The sequence below is a fragment of the Bufo bufo genome, chromosome 8 (genome assembly GCF_905171765.1).
Source record: "Bufo bufo chromosome 8, aBufBuf1.1, whole genome shotgun sequence".
Taxonomy (NCBI): domain Eukaryota; kingdom Metazoa; phylum Chordata; class Amphibia; order Anura; family Bufonidae; genus Bufo; species Bufo bufo.
This window is the reverse complement of record NC_053396.1, coordinates 188,016,756-188,043,104: the sequence shown is the minus strand read 5'-3', so window position 1 is coordinate 188,043,104 and position 26,349 is coordinate 188,016,756. Positions and strand designations below refer to the sequence as shown.

General features: G+C 44.7%; 1 long non-coding RNA gene across 1 annotated transcript in view; it reads left to right on the top strand.

The window, feature by feature from the left end:
- The window catches only part of LOC120977349, a 55,008-nt gene extending 32,943 nt beyond the window's left edge, over nucleotides 1–22,065 (top strand). Inside the window, exons 2-5 of the long non-coding RNA XR_005773881.1 lie at nucleotides 9,460–9,719; nucleotides 10,334–10,367; nucleotides 14,390–14,510; nucleotides 21,446–22,065. This is a non-coding gene — a long non-coding RNA (uncharacterized LOC120977349). The remainder of the gene's footprint in view (nucleotides 1–9,459; nucleotides 9,720–10,333; nucleotides 10,368–14,389; nucleotides 14,511–21,445) is intronic.
- The last annotated feature ends 4,284 nt before the right edge of the window (nucleotides 22,066–26,349 follow it).

The window sequence follows — 26,349 nt, the reverse complement described above, 5'->3', positions numbered from 1 at the left end:
CTGCGGCCATTAACAATGAAGAAGAACTAAACAGTGCGGTCTTCATTATTAAATGAAAGGCAGCTACGGGTTAATTGGCCCCACAGTTCTTCACTGCAGCATGGCCGCAACGTATGGCCATACCCTAAGGCAGAGTGGCCTGCGTATATCTGATTTATAGCGATTCATGACAAGTTAAGGGTACTTTCACACTAGCGGCAAGGAACTTCGACAGGCGGTTCCGGTGGGTGAACAGCCTGTTGGATCCGTGCTGCCGCTAGTGCACGCATGCCCCCGGACTTCCGACATGTTGTAGTTTTTGTCTGTCCGCCTCTCGGCATGTTTGCATTGCTTCCGCCCGAACTCCGGCCCGTCCCCATTATAGTCAATAGAGCCGGAGCAGTAGTCCGGGGGCATGCGTGCATTAGCGGCAGCACGGATCCGACAGGCTGTTCACTCGCCGGCACAGCCTTCCGGAGTTCCTTGCTGATAGTGTGAAACTAGCCTAATTCGGAACAAATCTAATTTCTTGTCGAACTTTGGCGAAGCTGCCGAATTTAATTTTTCGAAACTTCACTCTTCTCTAATGTAAGTGATTACAGGGTTGATCTGATTAGACCCTGGTTCTTGCCACGAGTGGGCATAAAAGTGCTTCTCCTGCTGCCCTATAAAAAGCATCTCAGAGGCTACTTTAGAGTAGTGTGCCTCTTGGTGAGAGATTGTTGAAGCAGGATGAATTACCCACCATCTAAGCCATTCTGACGCAGCGGTCAGGAGATGTTGGGAGCAGTGGTTATGTGAGGGCACGCACACACACAGGGCAAGCTTCAGATGTCCCAGACAGACCACCAGTAGAGGAAATCGTTTGATCCACCGACAAGAACAAGCAGTTCTTACAGTTTTGTTGTCCACCATCTAGATGCAGATGGCACCTGCATTACACACCCCTGTCTCTGCCTGGACCATTTCCAGGTGCTTAGCAGAAGGATATTTGGTGTCATGGAGCCCATTACGTGTTCTGCCATTGACAACCAGTCACCATCATCTTTGTTTGCAGTGGTGTCGTGATTGAGAAACCTGGACTGGAACCGTATGGTCTTTAGCCATGAATTCAGGTTCTTTTTGGGATCCCATGATGGTTATGTTCAAGTATGGAGGCCTGGTGGTGACCGCTTCAATCCTGTCTTTGCTGTGGAGCGACACACTGTCCCAACTACTGGTGTGATGATCTGGGAGCCATCACATGTGACGGTCGGTCACCCCTAGTAGTGACACGAGGGACACTACCAGCAAAAATAATAAGATAAACATATGGCTGATTGCAGCTCCTGAAAGGACTTTGAAAGTGTTTCTGTCCATTCTCTTCTAGAATTAGAAATGAATAACGGCAGTGATGTCTGTGAAAGAGGTCGGCCCTCCGTGGAGGTGGTGTACGGGAGGGGTGTTGGGTCCAGCGTCCGGAGCATGTTTTGGGGTGAATACATTGCTCTGTAGAACTACCACGAATGACTGAATCTCAGGAAGGGGGATGTTTATTCTCTGATAGGACACAAGTGGGATTAAGAGATCAGTCGCATCGCTGCGCTGCCCCCCTCTCCCATCTGTCTCTTCTATCTCTCATGGAAGATCTGATCGGAGATGGATTCGTCCCCCATACACCAAGGCTACCTCAAGAAATTTGGTGAGAGGGGTAGCGAGTGGACAATGGGGGAGAGGGGCGGACACAGGGTCTGTTCATAGGGAAAGCTGGGTTTCTGAAGCAGATGTTACATAACAGAACATCTGGATGACGTGACAGTACACAGGATTGTACCGCCGTATCCCTGGCATTGATGCGCTGTAGACCTCCATTCATATAGCACTGATGTGAGCGTGACTTGTGGGTAAATGATACTATGTGGAAAAGCGGGAGGGTCACCTGCAGCTGTCATGAAATGCTGGGAGTTGTAGTATTGCAGGGGAGACCATGTTACTTACATATCTACATGCATGTAGTGCAATGTATGGAGATCACGACCATCTAATATGCTCCTTATATGCTGCCTTATTCTGCTGGGGTCTCCACCAGATGGCTGAAGGGGGTCTTGTGCTTTGATCTATGAGAATTAACACGACACGGGCTATTGCTTTAATTGTGGTTTAGTTGCAATACTGGGTATAGCCTTTGGATGAGAGTGGTGCTGTTTCTCAGATAGATAGATAGATAGATAGATAGATATGAGATTTATATTAGATAGATAGATAATAGATAGATATTAGATAGATAGATAATAGATAGATATTAGATAGATAGATAGATAGATTGATAGATATAGGATGGATAGATAGATAATAGATAGATAATAGATAGATAGATATTAGATAGATTGATAGATAGATAGATAGATAATAGATAATAGATAGATAATAGATAGATAATAGATAGATAGATAGATAGATAATAGATAATAGATAGATAATAGATAGATAATAGATAGATAGATAGATAGATAATAGATAGATAGATAATAGATAGATAGATAGATAATAGATAGATAATAGATAGATAGATTGATAGATATAGGATGGATAGATAGACAAAACAAAAAGTAGCAGCCCTCCTGGGTGCCAGGTGCAAAGTCCTTGCAGGATTCCGGACAAGCAAAATCCACAAGCGATAGCAAAAATAGGTAACAAGGCAGCACTCCGGTCTTATAGTGAAAAAAGTGGAAATGTATTCAGCCCAATGCAAGGTTTCATCTCATCTCAATGGAGCCTTTGCATTGGGCTGAATACAAAATCCACTTTTTTCACTATAAGACCGGAGTGCTGCCTTGTTACCTATTTTTGCTGTAGTTAGATAGATAGGTATGTTGCATTGTGGTATTCGGTTCTGCTGGGGCGGTAGTTTGTTTTGCACTACAGTATTGCTTGCTCCGCCTACTTCTGTTGCCCCGCCTTCTGTCAGTTTGGCCCTGCTTGCAACATGGGGCCACCTTTATTTTTTTTTTGTCCAGGGCCATTTTAGTTCTCAGTCCGCTCCTGCCCTGAATACAGATTTAAACATGGAACCACTGAACACCATAGTGTAACTGTCTTCAGTAAACTCATGTACTCCCCCTAACGGAGGCTGCAGGTCTTCAGGATTTTTATCTACAAAGAGCTCTGCCCCTTCAGCTCTCCTTGCATTGCCTGACTTTCCACACACGACATATTCACCCTTCCATCCATTCCCAATGGATACCCCTGAGGCCTCATGCACACGACCGTTTTTTTTTGTGGTCCGCAAAACAGATTTCCGTTGTTCCGTGATCCGTGACCGTTTTTTCTTCCGTGGGTCTTCCTTGATTTTTGGAGGATCCACGGACATGAAAAGTGAAAAAAAAAACTAAGTCAAGTTTGCATTGAAAATGATAGGAAAAACGGACATGGATCACGGACACGGACCACGGACGCGGATGACTATCTTGTGTGCATCCATGATTTTTCACGGACCCATTGACTTGAATGGGTCCGTGAACCGTTGTCCGTGAAAAAAATAGGACAGGTCATATTTTTTTTACGGACTGGAAAAAACGGATCACGGACGCGGAAGCCAAATGGTGCATTTTCCGATTTTCAATGGACCCATTGAAAGTCAATGGGTCCGCAAAAAAAAAAAAACGGAAAACGGAACAACGGCCGCGGATGCACACAACGGACGTGTGCATGAGGCCTTATCAATACACATATTATACTGCAACTCAGTCGGAGACAGAGATTTCTATTCTGTCCGTGAGCGTATGTGCAAGCCTGGAGTAATGTATAATTATGCTATAGGGGTTGTCTGGCTTAGAAAACCCATTTGTATGCCCTTTTAGGTCATTCTGAGTTAATAGAGGGAAGCAAGACATTTGGGGCTCACACTAAAGAGTCCCTCAGTCTGGAGAACCCATATTTACGCTTTATATGGACAGCATGTAATACCTTGTTTACCCTCCGGAGGTGCTGCATGGGATCTGAACATCTAATTGCTGTGGGTCTCAGCACTCAAGAATAGGCTTATATGAAGGGTGGAGGGGTACTTTCTAATAAAAAAGGGTGACTAATTTGGACACCCCCTTTATTTTTTTTCTATGATGTACACCAAGCAAGTCAACATTTCGTGAACATTAAATGGGTTTCCCAGGATTTTAATGATAACAGTCTATGCTTAGGATAGGCCATCTTCAATATATGGTCGGTAAAGGTACGACACCCCGGAACCCCGCCGATCATCATACCACAGCTTCGTCCATTGTGTGGTGGATGGAGCTTGTACCTTCGGCACTGCCCCCTCATTCACTTGAACTGGAGCTAAGGCGCCATTACCAGCTCTGCCCACTACACAGTGGATGGCGCTGTAGGTCCATCTCAGGAGCTCTTCTGAAACAGTTGATTGGTGGAGATGCAGGAATCCCCCAACTTCTCCTTACCAGATATTGATGGCCTGAGGATGGGCAATCAATATTTAAATCTTGGAATAACCCTTTAAGGTTAAGGTGGAATATGGCAGATGATATATGAGATGGTTCTAGAGTCTCCTCACAACCTGCAGAGAAGGTTTAGAGCTGGGGATCATATGGGTGGGTGCCATTGAGAGGGTCACCCCTTGCAGTCGCTCCAGGGGTACATGGCATATAATCCGGTTATGCCTCCCGTCTTTGTTCAGTGCCTGGGCATATTATGTGTTCTGTGGAAGATTAGTCTCACTGCTACAGATATAATTGCGTTTTAATCCATAGGAACTGCTTCTGAGCTCCGGGAATGTTTTGTAATCCAGGGAGCACGTCTGAAGGCTCAGATTTATTATGAGAAAGAGATGAAGTGACGGACAGATGTGTCTGCAAATGAGGAGAAAACATTTAAAGGGACAGGGGGGAAATTTTTGTTTGAGCTTATATTTATTTTCACCCCCATATTAAAGGAGGGTGTGAACTTTTGCAGCTAATATTTCCTTATTGCTAAAAAGAAATAACAAATCAAACAAAAAAAATCACCTACTTAAAGACAGCCTTAGGGCTCATGCACACGACCCTATGCATTTTACGGTCCGCAAAACACGGAACCACAAAAAAAAAAATGGATGACACCCGTCTGACGTCTGTGTTGTATCCTTTTTTTTTTTTTGCGGATCCATTGTAACAATGCCTGTCCTTGTCTGCAAAACGGACAAGAATAGGACAGACAGTCAGACATACGGACACAGAATGCATACGGAGTCATTTCCGTTTTTTTTCAAGCCCCATTGAAGTGAATGTGAAAAATGCAATGGAAACGGGAAAATATACGTTCGTGTGCTTGAGACCTTGCCTTGGATGATGCCCTTTGTGGTTCCCTCTGTTGGTGCCCGGTCCTATTCAGTGTAGGGTCATGCAGTATATCAATAACCATGCCATATAGTCAGGTGCGTACACCGATACTTAGGGCGCTAGAACTCAACTTATTATGGGCCTCCTCCCAAGCCCAGTGTGCATGTGTCAAACACTCCAGGCAATGTGGAAGCAAAACGAAACTCCTCAGATTTCTGATGAATTAGAAATTTTTTAGATAACATAAATTTTTGTTAAAATTGTAATAAAAAAGTTGCCTCGGCCTCACCCACTTTATCCTACATCTATGTCAGAAAAAGTGGAACTAGTGGATCATAAATATGGTGCTCATTCTGGACACAATATTTATCAATGGATTTACACAAAAACTAGTGAATTACAGTACATTACAGTATAAAGTAGTACAGTGTATTAAATTACATATATACATATATTATATTACAGTATATTATAAAACCAGCTGCCTGCAGCCACCACTAGGGGGACTCAGTGCATTGGAATGTATAAAGCTATCATAGATTTTAATGGAAGCTGTAGAAACAGTTAATAAAAAAGTTGCTTCGCCTCACCCACTTCTATGTCAGAAAAATGGAACAGGTCTTCATAAATATGGTGTTCATTCTGGACACGATATTTATCAATGGATTTACACCAGCTTCTAGTGAAATTACAGTATATTACAGTATAAAGTAGTGCAGTATTTTATAAATACATATATACATTACATATAGTTATATAACAGTATTTTATAAAACCACTAGGGGGAGCTCAGTGCATAGAAATGTATAACGTACCATAATTTTTAGTGGAAGCTGTAGAAACAGGTAATACAAAAGTTGCCTCGCCTCACCCACTTCTATGAAAGAAAAATAGAGAAGGTGCTTCATAAGTAATAGCGCTTCATCCTGAACACCATATTTTTCAATGGATGAACGCCATAAAAGTAGTCATGTTACATTACACTGATACAAGTCTGACTTCCAGTCCACACAGTACATTATAAAACCAGCTGCCTGCAGCCACCACTAGGGGGAGCTCCATGCATAGGAATATATACAGTTACAATCAATTTTAATGGAAACTGTAAAAACTGGTAATTTCTTTGCACTAAGCTACTCCTAGTGCGGCTGATGAGAAATGCAGTGAATACAGGGAACAGGAGAGGTAGTTCAGCACCGGGCCCTGTACCAGTTGTGTGGTCTGCTCCCGCTGCTTACCATGCCAATTTATAAGCATTATACAGGATGGCGCCCAATTAATTATACTTATTTATTTTACTCATCTATATAGCGCTACTATATTCTGCAGTGCTTTACAGATATTAGCATCACACTGTCCCCAATAAGGGTCACAATAAGAGATGAGCGAACTTCAGTTTTTAAAATTCGGGTTTATGCTGAATTGCGTTATGGATTTCGTTACCACGGAACATAACGTAAATCAATGACGGAATGCACCACGGAAGCCTTTAGAGGCATTCCGTATTGCATTCCGTCATAATAGAAGTCTACGGCCAGCATAACGGATCTGTCTGGTTTCCATTATGCAGGTGTCCTCTCCGGATTCATTATGCCGGCAATAGACTTGCGGACCACAAATGGCCTGTCCGCAATATATGGGCACCGACTGTGTACACCAGGGCCCATATACTTTAGTTGTCCGTAGTCCATGGTATAGACAGCTAATCCAGTTTCCCTTCACACCAGTTTTGATAAATCTCCCCGTGCGTCTAACCACTGGTGTTTTCTTCATAATGTCTTTCCCCTATTGAGAAAGTTATTCTAAAGCACCTGAAAAAATTCCAAGAGCTCCACCCAAAAAAAGAGCTGGTGCAAAATACACTACAAAAGATGCAAAAGTGCTGAAAAAAAAAGCTTAGATAAACATGCTTAGGTCTCTTTCACACGTCCAAGATGACATCCGTGGCAAGAAGGTCAGCGGTTCATCCATGAAGATGTCCGTGAAGAATGCGTGTTTGGTCCGTGTGACTGCTAGGCTGAAAATTAATTTCCAAAGCATCTCCTACCAATGGTCCATGATAAAAAACCACTGACCAAACACAGATGACATCCATGTTGTGCCCGTGGTTTTCACAGACACATAGACTATAATGGGGCGTGCTTCCATGGTGCCACCACGGTCTGTCAATGGATATGTTAGTGGTCTGTGCAGTGTGATTCACAAGAATGTGTGAACGAGGCCTTAGGGCTAGTTCACACGAACATGTTCAGCCCGTGCTGTGGACCGCAAATTGCGGTCCGCAATGCACGGGCACCATCCGTGGCGCAGCCGCATGGGGATCATGGACCCATTCACTTGAATGGGTCCGCGATCCCTCCTTTCCGCAAAATGATAGAGCATGTTCTATCTTTTTGCGGTGCGGAGGCACGAAACAGAACCCCAGGAAGCACTCCGTAGTGCTTCCGTAGTGTTCCGTTCCGTGCTTCCGTTCCGCATCTCCGGATTTGAGGACTCTTTGAAGTGAATGGGTCCGCATCCGTGGCGTGGAGTGCACATGGAACGGTGCCCGTGTATTGCGTATCCGAAAATGCGGTCCGCAATACGGCAACGGGCAGCACACGTTCGTGTGAACGAGGCCTTATACTGTAGTACACTTGAGTCCTCATTGTCCTGCACGGACATATTGTGGAGTGTCCTGCACAGAGTAAAATGCAAAAGAACACACACAAGGAATGACAACTTCTCTGGACATTTTCCGCCCTAGGAAAGTCAGATACACCTTCCAAGCCGACTTAGTTGATGTGTTGAATGTAAATATTTTTAGTACACCAGGAACAAATATTATAATACTGCTCACCATGGACAAAATATAATAATACTGCCCCCTATATTAAATAAATTGGGAGAGTTTTCCAAATTGGATTGAAATATGAGTTATCTCTACATTGCTACAAAAACATAGAGGACGGAAAAAAAGATTGTTGATTGATGTTAGGCAACTATCCGCACAGACAGACTCGTGTCAGAAAACAAAATTATTGAGTAACCAGATTAAAACATGACTAATCTCGCTATCTTCTCTACTGTTTGCAACGATCATATGTATCATCATTGGAAAGTGCAAGGGCGTAGCTATAGGGGTTGCAGAGGTAGCAGTCACTACTGGGCCAGGAGCCTGAGGGGGCCCAAAGACCCTTGTGCCGCATAAGAAGACTCTGGTATTATAGAAAGTGCATGCTGGTCCAGTTACACCTCTGGCTGGAGTAAAGGGGTTATGGTCAAGAATTTGGCATAGTGGGAGGGGGTGCCGTTTCAATTTTTGCCTCAGGCATTAGGAAGGCTATGTGCTTTTCTGCCCCTGGCCACAAAGCACTGAGGGAAGGGAGGCCCAAGCTGAACTCTTGCAAAAGGGCCCATGAGCCTTTAGCTACGGCCCCTGGGAATGTGTATACACTTAAAAAACGCACATACATGACTCTGATTGCCTGCGCAAGTAATAAAAAAAAAAGTTTTAAAAAATATATAAAAAACACAAAAATGTAAATCACCCCCTTTCCCAATTCTACATAAAACATAAATAAAGAATAAGAAATAAACATACTGTATATGGCATTGACACTTTCAATAATGTCCAAACATTACAATATAAAATATAACTTTCCATTTTTTGGTTACACCATTCACTGTCCATGATAAATATTTTGGATCAAGTAAAGATCTTGTCCTCCTGGATGATTTAGGAAATATATAACAAGCAATAAACTATGTACATCAATCACTAATTCATTGGTATTATTTTAAAAACTATTGGCAGGTTTTAAGATGTTTAGTGAAATGAAATAAAATAAATAATCCACGGAGACATGATCTTCACTTGATCCAAAATATGTATCATTTACAGTGAATGTTGTAACAAAAAATTTGTCAACTTTTTGTGACCTTGTCCCCCCAAAAAAACATTGATCAAAAAGTCATATGTACCCCCAAAAAGGCTACCATATAAAACTATAGCTCATCCTGCAAAAACAGGGCTCTCACAACTCTGTAGACAGGGAAAACTAACAGTAAAAATTAACATCCAAAAACAGGGTGCAGGTTACATAAAGTTAGCATGTTATTGCCCATTCCATGAAATTTTGTGTGGATAAAATTATATGTGAAATATTTTCCATCTCCTTTTTGCTTTTAGGTGGATTCCTTTTCAAACAGTGGAAGGAACGATACTTGCAGCTCACCCAGGAAGGTAGCCTTCTTCTGTCCAGAGATCCAGAGTCTTCAACAGATCTAGAAATTCCACTTCTTACTCGTTGTCGAGCAATACTCGAGGGGCTCTGAGCCTCGGAGACATGCCCAAACTGCCTATTGGCATCAGAGGAACAGCTGTCTAGGTCTCTCCTTGAGTGATGGAAGAACACTTCTGCTCCTTGCCCCAGATTCACAAGAGTGCAGGTATATACATATGTACTACAAAGAAAAAATGTGGGGAATTGGGTCAGCACAACCTGTATGTGTTGCACATCACAATGGCGAAATACATATACAAACGAAAATACAAATGTGATAGCACTCTACATCCAGCAATTTGCCTCCATGCTGGATGAGGCATTGGTGTTACATTTTGGCCAAAGCGTAGTAAGCCACTCACCACGTCAAGGTCGCCTCTATTTGAGTGGTCCCTAACACTGTGTGGCTATCATGGCCCATAAACAGGTAGGAACTAGTGTTAGGGACCACTCAAATAGAGGCGACCTTGACGTGGTGAGTGGCTTACTACGCTTTGGCCAAAATGTACACCAATGCCTCATCCAGCATGGAGGCAAATTGCTGGATGTAGAGTGCTATCACATTTGTATTTTTCGTTTATATACATATGTACCACATACCACCCAATTTAATTATCTGAAATTTACTACTTGAATGGGGCCAAGCACCAAGTAAACCATTTGCCAAGACCGACTGGCCCTAAAGTGGCCCAAGGAAATCTGGGCAAATATTCTTATTGGGTTAAGAATGGAGTGGACAGGTGACCTGCTTTTTCATGTTTTATTTCTCCTTTTTTTTAGCAAATGGATAAATGTTCTACGGAAAGTAAAAGAGGTCAGTACAACACAGGTGGAAGATATTGTGAATTAATGTTAGTGTATGTTATAGGTGTTCAGTGCAGTTGTCCTCAGCTTGTATGTGCAGTACCCCAGAGCAGGAGTACTTGTTTAATGCTTGTCATGTTATTTAATGTAATTTCATACTTTGTATACCCAGTATGGTTATGGATCGACGTTAGGAGTTATTCAACTCTGATAAGACCTACAGGTAATTTTGAGTGTGGATCCTGGATCCACCCCTTACTGAGTCTAGAGAGTTCCAATAAGCAAAGAAAGAGTGAGGAAGCAACTCCACGTGCTACATTCCTCACAGGATCTCGAATAAAGCTATAGTGATCAACCGAAACTCTCAGATCTCTGGATAATCTACAGAGAGGAAGAAAGGAGAGAAAGAGACAGGAAAGTTCAGAAATCTGCATAGGCTGAGCATTTAAGCTCAGTAAGGTATCCCATTAACTGAGTTATTTAGAACTTTACTGCAGTGAGAGGAATACTGTTAAGACACCCTTCACAATTGGGTACAACTTGGCAGTCCTATCTCTTATATTATAAAAATGAGTTCTGTCTGTCCTGACGTCTGTCTGTTCTTTATGAGCGACCAAATGATTGGGTGCGATCTTCACCAAATTTGGCACACAGTGTACATTAGTAGTCTTGGAAAGGTTTTAGACCAGGTCTCAGCTCTCTAGAACGTACCGTTCCTCAGATATTCCTAAAATATGACCTGCATTAGCCAATACAAGCCTGCAAGTCTTTCTTTTCATATCCCCAACTGACATACAAATGGTCTCATGTCCTTATCATCCAATAGAAGCTCGCAGGCCCTTAGTCTCCACATACACACAGTTTTAGTCCAGGTTTCCATAATAACCAGGCCATTTTTCTTCACTGCTGTAGATCAGTTTTAGGCTATGGCTACAGGGCGACAATAAGTCGCACGACACATAGGGCACAACTACGCTGCTACATGCATTGATCTTACAGTCGCAGCATATCGCAGTGCGACACCATAGCCTATCATTATAAAAATTGTTGTGCGACAAAATGTTGCGCGACACATGTCGTCATGTAACCTAGCCTTAAAGGAGCAGGGCGTTGGTGGAGGGTCACTGTTAAGGGGGCAGGGGCCACTATTAATGGGGCAGCTGCTATGGAGGTCACTGTTAAAGGGGTGGGCACTGTGGAGGTCACTGTTAAAGGGGCGTTCACTGTGGATGTTACTGTTAAGGGAGCAGGCTGCTGTGGAGGTCACTAATAAGGTGGCAGGGGCCACTATTAAAGGGGCAGCTGCTGTGGAGGTCACTGTTAAAGGAGCGTTCACTGTGGATGTTACTGTTAAGGGGGAAGGCCGCTGTGGAGGTCACTGTTAAAGGGGCAGACACTGTGGAGGTCACTGTTAAGGGGGCAGGGGCCACTATTAAAGGGGAAGCTACTGTGGAGGTCACTGTTAAAAGGGGAGGGCACTGTGGTGGTCACTGTGAAAGGGGCGTTAACTGTGGATGTTACTGTTAAAGGGGCGGGCATTGTGGATGTTACTGTTAAGGGGGCAGGCCACTGTGGAGTTCACTGTTAAAGGGGCAGGCGCTGTGGCGGTCACTGTTAAGGGGGCAGGGGATACTATTAAAGGGGCAGCTGCTGTGAAGGTCACTGTTAAGTCAGCAAGGTACTGTGAGGTCACTGTTAAGGGAGCGGGGTACTGTGTAGGTCACTGTTAAGGGAACGGGGTACTGTGGCAGTCACTGTTAAAGGGATGGGTGCTGTGGAGGTATCTTTTTTAAAGGGGTGCAGGGAAAGTGGAGGTCACAGATAAGGGGATGGTCCTCTATGGAGGTCGGTACTTAAGGGTGGGGTGCTGTAGAGGGTCACTGTTAAGGGGGAGGGCCCCTGTGGAGGTCACTGTCAAGGAGGTGGGGTGCTGTGGAACTCACTGTTAAAGGGACAGGGCTGCTGTGAAGGTCAAAGTTAAGGGGGTGGGCTGCTGTGGAGGTCCCATTTTAAGGAGGGGAGTCACTGTGGGGGGTCAGTGTTAAGGGGTGGGGGGCTGTGAAGGCTAACTGTTAAGGGGCAGGGGCCACTATTAAAGGGGCAACTGCTGTGGAGTCACTGTTAAGGCAGCGGGGGTACTGTGGAGGGTCACTGTTAAGCGGGGGTCCCTGAGGAGGTCACTGTCAAGGGAGTGGGGTGCTGTGAAGTTCAAAGTTAAGGGGATGGGCTGCTGTGGAGGTCCCATTTTAAAGTGGCGGGGCACTGCGGGGGGTCAGTGTTAAAGGGGCGAGGGGCTGTGGAGTTCACTGTTAAATGGGCGGGGTAATTGTAGAAGGTCACTGTTATGGGGGATACTGTCGATATCTTTTAACGACACACACAAACATTAAATGAAATTGATGAAATATACCCGTGCAAAGCCGGGTCCTTCTGCTAGTCTTAAATAAAACTGTACACCTCAATTGCAAATTACAGGTAAGATTGCAAACGTGAGATTGCCAGCATAGATTCTGAAAGAAGAGACTTGAGAAAGATAGAGAGGGAAGAGTATGATCATTTCCATCCATGCTCAAAGCCATACAAAACCCTCTGGGCAGATTTGCACTATGTATTGTGGGAACTGTGTTTTTGCTATCGTTGTTTGTACTATAACTCCTATTTTGCAAGTAGAGATGTTTATTCTTCCATATTTGCCCTGGTTACTGACTCCTACACCATACGCCGGCCATGGCACTCTACACAACCTGCCTTGCACTCATATAAACACTTAACATCTTGGGCAACCCAACTACAATCAAGGAGGAACCCCAGAACCACGGTATCCTCCTAGGAAAGAAAGATTGCAACCTCCTTTCACTGCATGGCCCTAAGAAGCAATCTCTAGCCCATCCTGGGCCACTTACATATATTTATAGGTTTTTGGTGCAATTTTTCTTCCAATGCTTGAGATAAATAGATTACTATCATGCCACATTTTAGTGGAAATGTGTGCTAATATGTCAATATCTTCTCCCATTATCTATTTTTCTCAGCCACCAACAGGCAATAGCTCTGTTTTGGAAGACATTAAAGTATGGCTTGAATACAGGAGCATGTGGATCCCACTGTTTCTATGTTGAGAACTGACAAAAATTGTGTCGCGCATCATTTTACTCTGTATGTACAGAGGTTTGTCAACTATAGAAGCAACAGAGCCTGACAGAGTCCATACCCACTTTTAACAGGCCTCCCCACTTTGTTGTGGAACCCTCTGTAACCCTTCCCACCACCTCTTTGCACATTTATGGGGGAAAAGTTTATTGTGACATACACGCGCCAAATACATTTAAATACAGGGAGGGCCTCTTTCCAGGAGAAAGCAGTCTTCATGCAAAAACCTGAGAAATTTACCATCTCTTCTAGGACCCTGGAAGTTCTCTTTTACCAGGAGCAGCCTAGGCATCCTGGGGAGAGTTGGCAAGAGTATGTTTTATCCCATGTGTAGCACTGCATTTTGTGTTTTAAATGCATTTGAATAAATAGATAAGACTGATTGATTGATGGGTCTATTGACCCTTAGTGTTCCTGTATATTCTGGGCGTGACTCTAGCAGACATTGAGACAAGGCAATAGGAGTAGAATGCACAAGATGGGGTGGCCATAGAAAGAAGAGGAAGGGACTTTATTATAAAGATGCAGGAGGACTGTGAAAAAAATATCAGGTACAAGTGCTGCCATTAAGGGGTAAAAGTATCGACTTTATAGTGAAAGAAAAGAGTCCAGTACAATGACAGGTTTTAGGGACCAGCCCATTCTAAAAATGATTAGAAGTCTTTTGTGAAAAGCCCTAAAAATGGGTGCTTATGGGTGAAAGTTCCTCTCCCCAGAAGGACATAAGACATTTAGGACATAGAATTGCTGCTGCAATGTGGATTAGGAGAACATGGACTTCCCAGAGTTTGGTTGGCTTGGTTAGAGGTTCTTTCATTTAAGCTATAAAATTGCAAAACCTTGGTCATCGATACTATACACAATCTCTCTATACGTTTTTAGAGTTTGTCGCAGCCTCCACTTTCCCCAACAGTTGTAGACTGCACAACAAATCCCCTATCCGGAGATGCTGCTGGAGTGATGTTTCAAATCAAACCCAAGGACAAGACCCAAGGAAAAGAAGGTTGGCAAAGTCTATTTTTATCTACTAATAGGGTAAATAAGTCTACTGTTCTTGCAATCAATAGAGGGGATTACACTCAGGCCACGTTACTTGATTTTTCGCGCAATGGACCTTCTCAGGTCCCACAAAGACTTCTTTATTTTAACTAAATCCCTTTTCACATCTTTAATAGCCCACCTCTGAATAGCTAAATCCCACATTTGAAGGGGTTTTGTCTTTTATAAACATCACCACACCTGTCCACAGATTGTGTGTGGTATTGCAGATCAAATCTATTCACTTCCATGGAGCTGAGCTTCACATTAGACACAACCCATACATGCCACTGTTTTGGGAGAAAACAGGAAGGTTTTTTATTATCTGGACAGCCCCTTTAACGTAATTTAGTTGGAGTAACCTGAGCAATGCATTGTCGTCAAGCTTTGTGATCGTGTTTTGGAGGAGGGGTCCCTTTCATTTAATCCAGCATTCCCCTTGTCAACAAAGCCTTTCTAACCTTGAAGGTTATGATTAGAGATGAGCGAATTGAAGTTCCGAATTTCAGGAAAAATTAGATTTGCACAGAATCCGAATTTCCTGATGCTTCGTGGTAACGAATCACATTTTTCCTAAAATGGCTGCTGCATGTGTTTGGACATGGAGCAAAGAACTCTGAGAATGAGGGATCGTCCACAATGGCATGCATGCAGCCAATCTCAACCAGCCAGCCCTGTGATGTCACAGCCCTATAAATAGCCATCTTGGATTCAGCCATTTTCCAGTGTACTTAGTGCAGGGATAGACTCCAGCAGGCGCTAGGGACAGTGTAGAAAAGACTTTAAAAGCTTTATTTTGCTGTATAGAAGTATCAGGGAAAGGATAGGAGGAATCATTCCACAGCATTTATGTAGAACAAGGTTCAGTAGGGGAGGTTTACAGCCTGGTGTAATAAAGACAATCCTATTTACACCTTGCTGTACTGACTGGGGATCCAAATTGCCATTATACAGCTCTGTAATTCCAGCAAAACCGTTCTTGTTATTGGGGTGCAAGTGCTGTTTGATGCAGCCATTAACAGGGTTTATTACAAGGAAATATTTCTAGCGCTTATTGTGCGGTGCAGTAATTATGTTCTAAGGCATTTTTTGGATTGTATTAAGTGGGAAAAAAAGGCCTGATGTGTGGTGAAGTAAGAAAATTACAGCACTTTTTGGCATATATTAGTAGCAAAAATATATATATTTGCCGTTCAGCAGTGCAGTTATATGTTCTAAAGCCCTTATTTGGCGTGTCTTAGTGGCAAAAAAAAAAATATTATTTGCGTTAGCTGTGCAGTTCTATTTTCGAAAACCTTTTGTGGCGTGTAATTAGTGGACAGAACATAAGGGCCTATTTGCAGTTCAGCATGCAGTTAAAGGTCCTAAAGCCCTTTTGGCGTATATTAGTGGAAAAACAGGGCTTATTAGCCGTTGTGTGGTGAAGTGAGGAAATTACAGACTTTTTTAGGGTGTTTTAATTTCTTTTTTATGTATTTATTTGATCTAACAGTATGTCAGACAGAGAAGTGCCAGGCCATGCATAGGGGAGTGGAAGAGACCTAAATGTTTCTGGAGCAGGCACAGGTCACAACAGAGTAGGCGGGTTTGGCAGCAGGAGTTGCAGCGAGAGTCCTGAGCTTCCGGTGTCATCTAGTGGTCGTGTCTTCACCAGCAACCCAGCGATTCTTGAATGGTTGACTCGGTCATCCATTTCATCCCAAGTGATATCAGACACCCCTAGCTAAGAGTCGGGGGGTTCGTCAGACACAACCCTTAGTTGGCATGGCGTGGGAGCAGCCCCTGTGCCCTCACCTGTCCTCAACCTGCCTCTGTCCTTTTCTGTTCTCTCAGCCAGAGAATAATTATATGCTGTGGGCTCAGCTCCACTATACAGCGAGGATGAGCTACTAGAGGACAGTCAGCAGCTACTGCCAGTCAGGATGTGGAGGAGACATCCGCTGCTTCTTCTGGTAGACGGGGCAAGTAGTGATGAAGGAGGAGGTGGCGTGGGAGCTTGGTGTTGCGAGCGGTTAGTGCTCTGGCCCAGAGACCCTTGAGGAGACAACAGTGACGTGCAGATAGTACTCGATGATGATGTAGCTGATTGCACTTGGGAGCCGGGTGAATTAGGGGCTTGATCATCATGGGGAGAAGAGGGTGGCAGCTTGCCCGTGAGGCAGCCAGAGAGCCAGGTGGCTAGCGTGGCTTGGGAATCAGCAGGGTTGCAGCAGGTGAGAGGTCGAGGAGCCAAACGTGACCCAGGGTAGACCATTCGCTTCGCAGGAGCCTACCTGCCCAGAAAGTAGTGGTGCACGAGTTTCACGGAAGCAGCGGCGGTAGCAGTCAGTCAGTATGGAGTGGTTTTGGGCTAAATCACCTACTCGGCGGTGTGGCAGTTTTTTGTTAAGCCGCAGGAGGAGGTGAACATAGCCATTTGTAGAATCTGTGGGGCACCATGGCCCTGCATTCAACATATGAAGCATCACCATAAAGTGGCCTGGGAGAACTATGGCTCCTAAGTGGTGGCCCAAGCGCTGCCGCATCAACCGCTGCATCACCCAGGTGGCACGCACCGCGATTTCACTCAGTCAAGGCTCCACCACCTTTGCCGAAAGGAATTGTCTGTCCTTCACATCATCTGCTGATTCCTGATGCTCCTTGCTCCTGCTCCTCCTCCTACTACTCATCAGTAATTCCATCAGCAATTCAATTACCAAAGCGATTGCCAAGAGACAACAGTATGCGTGCAGTCATCCAACAGCGCATAAGCTGAAATGTGCTCCTGGCCAAGGTTGCTGGTGCTGCAGTCCTCTCATTCCAAGCTGTGGATTTTGCACCTTTCAGAGAACTGATAGCTTGTGCCGAGCCGAGGTGGAGTCCCAAGACGTCAATTTCTTTGCCAAAACGGCAGTAACGTAAGCCATGAACACGTATGTAGAACAGAAGGCTGGGACAGTCCTTGAGCTGTCGGGTGTCTGCCAAAGTGCACGGCAACACCGATGTGTGAGCAACCACGGTCAAGACAATACATGTCCTTTGCAGCCCACAGGGTGAATGTGGTTCCTGCACAGCCACCCAGCAACTTAGGCCAGGTGACGCCGCTTCCGCCTTCACGTTCTCACGCCGATTGGTCCTGCGACAATGTCCGCCTCTGCCACCTCATCCTCCACCGTGTCCTCAGCCTCCACTGCAGGGACAATTTCACAGTTCCCCTCCAGCATACCACAATGTGCAGGGCACGGAAGTGTCACACTGTTCTGCACCTCATTTGACCTTGGCGAACGGAGTCAAACAGGGGAGGAACTGCTCCATGTCCTTCATCAAGAAAATCGAATCCTGGCTTTCTCCGCGCCAACTCAAAATCGGATCCCGACAATGGGAACCGGACAATAGGAGAAGCATGGCGTCGGCGCTGCGTCAAGGAGGGCTGAGGCCATGCTCCCTGCATGGCACACGTGTTCATTCTGGTTGCGTCAAGAGTGGTTCCTGAAGTCTTCCACCCATCTGCAAGACATCCTAAAATGGCCAGGAAACTTGCATGCACTTTAGCCACTCGTACACCGGCAAAAGCACACCCTCCTTGAGCTGCAGCGGCAGAACGGCATTCCCCAACATAGGCTGATATTCGAGACTTTTCCACCCCTTGGAAATTCCACCCTCCATATGTTGGACCGACTATACGAACAGAGAAAGGCCATAAACGATTTCTTGATGAGCCAAGCGGACAGGAGTATCTTCCCTGTGTAACTTCGATGTCAGCCAGTGCAGATCATGCATGACACCTGCCGTTTGCTCAGGGCCCTTTGAGGAGGCCCACGTTTTTTGTCATCGCCAGGACTACGGAATGAACAACGTCATTCCACTGCTTCATGTCCTGGAACAGATGCTGTAACTATGGCTGGTCAGGGGACAGGAGACGTGGTGCCTCGATCTCATGCCACATGAGCCCTGTGGGGGCTGAACTGGAAAAGGAGGACATTGGAGCACAGGCAATGTGCAGCCAAATGGGTGTTTTTTGCTGCTCAGCTGACAGGAGAGGAGGAGCAGGAGCAGCCAGAGGAGCTACAGGGTGATGAGGAAGACAAGGCAGAGGACCCAGGCACACCGTGGCAGTATGCAGTGGAGATGGAGGCAGGGAGTCCCTCCGAGTCACTTGCACAAATGGCTTGATGTATGCTCACTTGCTTGCGTAATGACAGCCGAATTGTCACCATTCAGCAGAGGGATGACTTTTGGCTCTCCACCTTGTTGGACCCTCGCTACCGGTCCAAAAGGGGGGCCTTTTTTTTACCCCCGCTGAGAGAAAGCACAAACTGAACTACTATAGAGACATCCTATGTAGTTAGTTGGCCGCTGCCTATCTGCGCCATCGTTCATCCTCAGGTCTGACGGGGGGGGGGGGGGGGGCCCTCTGTGCTCACATTCCTCTGCCATGGCTGCTGTGGCAGGGTGGGAAAGTAGGAGCCGTTCCAGCTCCACCAGCAGCAACTTGAGTCTAGAGTCGCTGATGAGCAGCTTTCTTCACCCGCCTAGGTGAAGAAACTACTCACCAGTAGAAGCAGCAGCTAGACCTGGAGCAGGACTGAACCAGCAGGTGGTGGCATACTTGGACAGCACCCTGCCACCCCACATTAAAGATCCGCTGGACTACTGGACAGCCAAACTGGATTTGTGGCCGGTAGCCCACAAACTGGCAGAGTTTGCCCTGGAAAAGCTGTCCTTTCCCGGCCAGTAGTTGGGCATCAGAGCGGGTGTTTAATGCGGGCCGAGGGCCATATGTTACCCAAGGAGGAACTCGCCTGTCCACCCAAAATGTGGAGAGACTGACCTTTGTCAAGATGAATCAGGTTCGATCAGCCAGGATTTCCCACCCACTAATGCCTGATACATCAACTAGATCATCCATGGTGCCACAAAAACACTTTGATAAAAGAGACCGGTTTTCTTCTGGCTACCTGCCTCAGCTACTATTCTGATGCTGCCACCGTGCCTGATGCCACACATCTGATGCCACATGGATCCTTTCATCCACCATCTTCAACTGGTACTGGTATTGCCACCCACTCTGTCACTGGGTCGCTCTGTGGTCTCGCTGATTGCTGCTGCCACCTCCACACTGTCACCTTGCCACTCTGTGGTCTCCTGATACTGCTGCCACCTCCACACTATGTCACCTTGCCACTCTGTAGTTACTGCGCTGCTGCTACCACCTCCACACTATGTCACCTTGCCATTCTGTGGTCTCCTGATACTGCTGCCACCTCCACACTATGTCACCATGCCTTCTGTGGTCTTCTGATGCTGCTGCCACCTCCACACACTATGTCACCTTGCCACTCTGGTGGTCTCCTGATGCTGCTCCACCTCCACACTATGTCCACCCTGCCACTCTGTGGTCTCCTGATGCTGCTTCCACCTACACACTCTGTCACCTGCCACTCTGTGGTCTCCTGATGCTGCTGCCACCTCCACACTGTCACCTTGCCACTTTGTGGTCTCCTGATGCTGAGGCTACCTCAACACTATGTCACCTTGCCACTCTGTGGGCCTCACTGATACTGCTGCTGCAACCTCCACACTGTCATTGTGTCACCATGTGGCCTCCTCCTGATGCTGCTGCTGCCACCTCCACACTCTGTCATTGTGCCACTCTGTGGCCTCCTGATGATGCTGCTTCTACCTCCACACTCTGTCATTGTGCCACCTGTGGCCTCCTCCAGATGATTGCTGCTACTGCCACCGTCCAAACTCTGTCAATGTGCCGCTCTGTGTCCTCCTGATGCTGCTGCTGCCACCTCCACACTGTCATTGTGACACTCAGTGGCCTCCTGATGAAGATGCTGCCACCTCCACACTCTATCATTATGCCAACCTGTGGCCTCCTCATGATGCTGTTGCTGCCACATCACACTGTCATTGTGCCACCTGCTGCCTTCTCCTGATGCTGGTGCTGCTGCCGCCACCTCCACACTCTGTCATTGTGCCACTCTGTGGCCTCCTGATGCTGCTGCCACCTCCACACTGTCATTATGCCACCCTGTGGCCTCCTCCTGATGCTGCTGCCACTTCCAGACTCTGTCATTGGGCCACTCTCTGGTCTCCTCATGCGGCTTCCACCTCACCACTGTCATAGGGCCACTCTGTGGATTTCTCATGCTTTTCCCAGCCTCCCCTCTTTATGACTGGGCCACTATTTTGCCTTTCGGCCTGGCTGACATCATAATTTATTTTGACGGATCCTGTCTATGTAACAGCTGTAAGGCCTGCATGACATCGTCCCTATTTTGCATCAGAATTGGCTTATGATTTGGTAGCCAAAAGCAGTACTGGGTACAAAACACAGAAGACATGCAAATATTCCATTCACATGTCATCTCTGTTTTGGATCCACTCAGAATCAGTGACGTCAACACAAACTTACTGCTGACACCCTCTCCACTCTGTCGGGGGCTCTACTTGTATAAGCGTTTAATAGAACAGTTCTGTAGACATCTATGTGGAATCAGCTGCTGATGGTGTAAAAGGAGTGTGCTTCTTCTTGGCGCTAACATCAACCGTAAAGGCTGAGTTCATACCTTGAGTTATTTGGTCAGTTTTGGCCCCCGTGACTGCCCAAATAAGTGAAATGTGCAGTAATTTCAAGAGCGGACGCCTGTCATCTGCAGTGTCATACTGACTCACAGTATTGTTTCACTACCCACAGCAGACTCCCTATGCATGTTCGTATCGAACCAAATTATTTTGAAAAATTCGTCAGACCGTCCGAATAAAATTTTTGAGAAATTTGTCATCTTTTGTTATGATCCTCTTAAGATTTTGCTTTTATTGCATATAGGTGCTATTTATTATCATTTTGTTACAATAGATATATACAAAGATTTTTTTCAGATAATATTTTTTTCATCATATTCTTTTCAGGTAGAGCAGCTCATTGTAAAGTAAAATGTCCTCCACATTGCCTCCGTCATGGTTTCCCAACTGCATTGGGGGGTGAAGACAGCAGGTGTGCTTATGGGAGGAGCTGCTGCAGGCCCAACACTGGGGTACATGGTGACTTCAAGTCATGGTTCTCGGTTCTATTGACACCGCTCCACCAGATTTTCGAGAGCTGGGCTACCACCCTTCAACAGATGTAGAAGGCTGCCAGTAGTGATGTGGAGTTTGAAGGCATGGACCAGGATTTCAATGGTTTGATTTTGGAGGATTTGCCTTTTAAACATCTTCTAGTGTGTACCTACTGCCCCAAAGTAAGACTCCAGCAATTACCCTAAGAACCTTAGTAGAAGATCAAGGGAAGTTTGATATAACATAATACTGTCCAAGGAAATTCTCAGTAGTCAAGTACTGTACGACCAATGAGTAGGCAGTAGATGATATCAATCCTATGTATCTGTGACAATTCACTTGTGTTTGAGGGGTTAGAGATACCTCATGCCAGTCTGTCAAAATGATTGATTTTGTTAAGTGATTTTTGTCCAATAAGGAAGAAATAAATATCTACATATATTGACCTCTTTATACCACCATTTAGGTTTTAATTTCCTGTGCACAAGTGTCAACCTCTCAAACTGATTTTGCTTTAATTTGTACAGTGTGTTTAATAAACTCATTTTTATACTGAAAATTATGCAATGGTGTGGTGGTTGTGGAAGAGCAGCTCCTACCTATGTCCCAGGAAACAACCATATAGAGAAGAAGCTTTACTACACATATAATCATATCAGTGGTATGCTATCATAATCATTAAAGGGAGGTTTTCAAAGTTCAATGCCAATGTTGAGCTTCACCTAGTCACTAATAATATGTTCTCAACTTCTCACAGCCCAATGGGGTTCTATATCAATAGTGAGCTCACCTTGTCCTTGATATCACAGCCTAATGGGGGTAATATGCCAGTGGTGAGCTCTCCCAGTCATTGAGGAGATGTTCTCACAGCCCAATGGGGGTGATATGCCAGAGGTGAGCTCACCTAATCACTGATAAGATGTCATCACAGCCCAATGAGGTTATGCCAATCAGTAGACTCTACTATTCATTGATATAGATGAGAGAGTCTCCTGGGCCCAATAGGGTTGTAATGTCAATGGCAATCTCACCTAGCAGTGGTGAGATTGTTTCTCATAGTAATGGGTACAAGCATAGGTACATGGGTGACAACTAGAACAGAAATTGATCTACATTAGTAAACCAGATTAGATCAGGTATTAGACCCACACTGCATTTGCTAAATCTAATGTTGCAGAGTCCACTCAGCATGCAAAAAACCTATGGGACCCCCTCCTTGTCAATGTAGTACAATAATCTACTAGGATGCTGATGATGAACTAATGAATATAGGGGGTTGCATTGTATGAAGGACTCATAATTATAACCGTCTACCAAAGGTGTAAATTGAAGCACCAGGCTTCAATACCAAACTTATAAACAGTTTCCTCTTCCCACCATTATCGTACATTTTTACCCCCTGTAAATATTCCTATACATTATGTCGTAGTAATTTTTTACCAATGGTCTAATTGAAAGTTTCTAAGCCATGTTGTAAATTTCCCTAAGTTATATTATAGCAACAGGTTCGTTTCATATAGAACAGGGGCATCTTGATAGCCCCTTTACTCTCTAAGACCCCAAGGTAAATTCGATCTTGTTATTATCAGTACAAAATTCTACAAAAAATTTCATTTGTGATTATTAATTTTTTAATCTTTTGCTCTGTAAGAGTATACTCAAATGATAATGACCAAAAAAAATGCCGTTAAAAACAGATACGCTGTCCGTGTCCATTTTAACAGTCGTTTTGCATCACGTTTTTAACTAGGTTTTAAAAAACAGATGAATTTCATTGAGTTTTTTTTAAAACCCCAACCCATGCAGTGCCCCCCCCCCCCCAGTATATATTATGCTGCTGTAAAGGTGCCCCCAGAACAAAGATTGTCCCCCATGGTGGCCCCCAGGTTTATGTTATGGCCACCTTAGTGCCCTCCTTTAACTATAATGCCCCCTTCAGTGACCCCCAATTATGCCCCATTCTATATATTACAGGCACCCTTTGTGTCCCTATATATAGGGGCACATATACAGGGAGTGCAGAATTATTAGGCAAGTTGTATTTTTTGATGGATTAATTGTATTATTGAACAACAACCATATTCTCAATGAACCCAAAAACTCATTAATATCAAAGCTGAATATTTTTGGAAGTAGTTTTTAGTTTGTTTTTAGTTTTAGCTATTTTAGGTGGAAATCTGTGTGTGCAGGTGACTATTACCTGTGCATAATTATTAGGCAACTTAACAAAAAACAAATATATACCCATTTCAATTATTTATTTTTACCAGTGAAACCAATATAACATCTCAACATTCACTTATATACAATTCTGACATTCAAAAACAAAACAAAAACAAATCAGTGACCAATATAGCCACCTTTCTTTGCAAGGACACTCAAAAGCCTGCCATCCATGGATTCTGTCAGTGTTTTGATCTGTTCACCTTCAACATTGCGTGCAGCAGCAGCCACAGCCTCCCAGACACTGTTCAGAGAGGTGTACTGTTTTTCCCTCCTTGTAAATCTACATTTGATGATGGACCACAGGTTCTTATGGGGTTCATATCAGGTGAACAAGGAGGCCATGTCATTAGAGATTTTCTTCTTTTATACCCTTTCTTGCCAGTCCACACTGTGGAGTACTTGGACGCATGTGATGGAGCATTGTCCTGCATGAAAATCATGTTTTTCTTAAAGGAGCAGACTTCATCCTGTACCACTGCTTGAAGAAGGTGTCTTCCAGAAACTGGCAGTAGTGACTGGGAGTTGAGCTTGACTCCATTCTCAACCTGAAAAGGCCCCACAAGCTCAACTTTGATGATACCAGCCCAAACCAGTACTCCACCTCCACCTTGCTGGCGTCTGAGTCGGACCTGAGCTCTCTGCCCTTACCAATCCAGCCACGGGCCCCAATCCATCTGGCCCATCAAGACTCACCTCATTTCATCAGTCCATAAAACCTTACAAAAATCAGTCTTGAGATATTCTTGGCCCAGTCTTGACGTTTCAGCTTGTGTGTCTTGTTCAGTGGTGGTCGTCTTTCAGCCTTTCTTACCTTGGCCATGTCTCTGAGTATTGCACACCTTGTGCTTTTGGGCATTCCAGTGATGTTGCAGCTCTGAAATATGGCCAAACTATTGGGCAAGTGGCATCTTGGCAGCTGCACGCTTGACTTTTCTCAGTTCATGGGCAGTTATTTTACGCCTTGGTTTTTCCACACGCTTCTTGCGACCCTGTTGACTATTTTGAATGAAACGCTTCATTGTTCGATGATCACGCTTCAGAAGCTATGCAATTTTAAGAGTGCTGCATCCCTCTGCAAGATATCTCACTATTTTTGACTTTTCTGAGCCTGTCAAGTCCTTCTTTTGACCCATTTTGCCAAAGGAAAGGAAGTTGCCTAATAATTATGCACACCTAATATAGGGTGTTGATGTCATTAGACCACACCCCTTCTCATTACAGAGATGCACATCACCTAATATGCTTAATTGGTAGTAGGCTTTCGAGCCTATACAGCTTGGAGTAAGACAACATGCATAAGAGGATGATGTGGTCAAAATACTCATTTGCCTAATAATTCTGCACGCAGTGTATAGTGGGGGTTATCTTGTAAATTTTCCATTGATACCATTCTGGGGTGTGTACAACTTTTTGATCACTTTTATAAAAAATTTGGTGTGAGGAGAAGCAAACAAAAAATGACAAACCGCCCATTTTCACCTTTTTTTTTCCATTTCGCCTTTCCGTATGGAATTATGACTTTTATATTTTTTATAGTATGGCCGTTTTCACATGTGGCAATACCCATGATATGTATTTTTCTTTTACATTTTTTATTCTCATTTTGGGGGAAAGGGGGGTGATTTTGAACTTTTATTTTTATTAGTAAAAACTTTTTTATAGTTCCCATAAGGAGCTTACGATCATATGTGGCCGTTTTTCACTGTTGTTTGAATGTACCCTAACACATTTACTCATTACTAATCTTTAGAGGAGTGGTCTCTACAGCCTTTGGATTGTCGGGTGTTTTAAAACTACAACTTCCAGTGTTCCTGATAGGAGTCGTATTTTTTTGCAACAGCTGGAGGACTACAGGTCAGAGAACAGTGCTTTGTATTGTATACGTATCTCAGTAGATTAAATGGATACTTATATTTTTCAAATGTTTTGCATATAGTAACAAACTATATGGGAATATTCTATTTTCTAGCTATAAAGTTTGAAGTCCATCCAGGTATACTAGTCCCTGTCTAAACTTTTTCATGGCAAACAATCTAAGGCCTCTTTCACACTTGCGTTGTCCGGATCCGTCGTGCACTCCATTTGCCGGAGGTGCCTGCCGGATCCGGAACAACGCAAGTGAACTGAAAGCATTTGAAGACGGATCCGTCTTCAAAATGCGTTCAGTGTTACTATGGCAGCCAGGACGCTATTAAAAGTAGTAGTGGGGAGCGGGGGAGCAGTATACTTACAGTCCGTGCAAGCTCCAGGGGCGTCAGTGACGTCAGAGCGCCCCATGCGCATGGATGACGTGATCCATGTGATCACGTCACCCATGCGCGTGGGGCGCCCTGACGTCACTCTGAAGCCGCACGGACGGTAAGTATACTGCTCCCCACTACACTTTACCATGGCAAACAGGACTTTAGCGTCCTGGCAGCCATGGTAACCATTCAGAAAAAGCTAAACGTCGGATCCGGTAATGCGCCGAAACAACGTTTAGCTTAAGGCCGGATCCAGATTAATGCCTTTCAATGGGCATTAATTCCGGA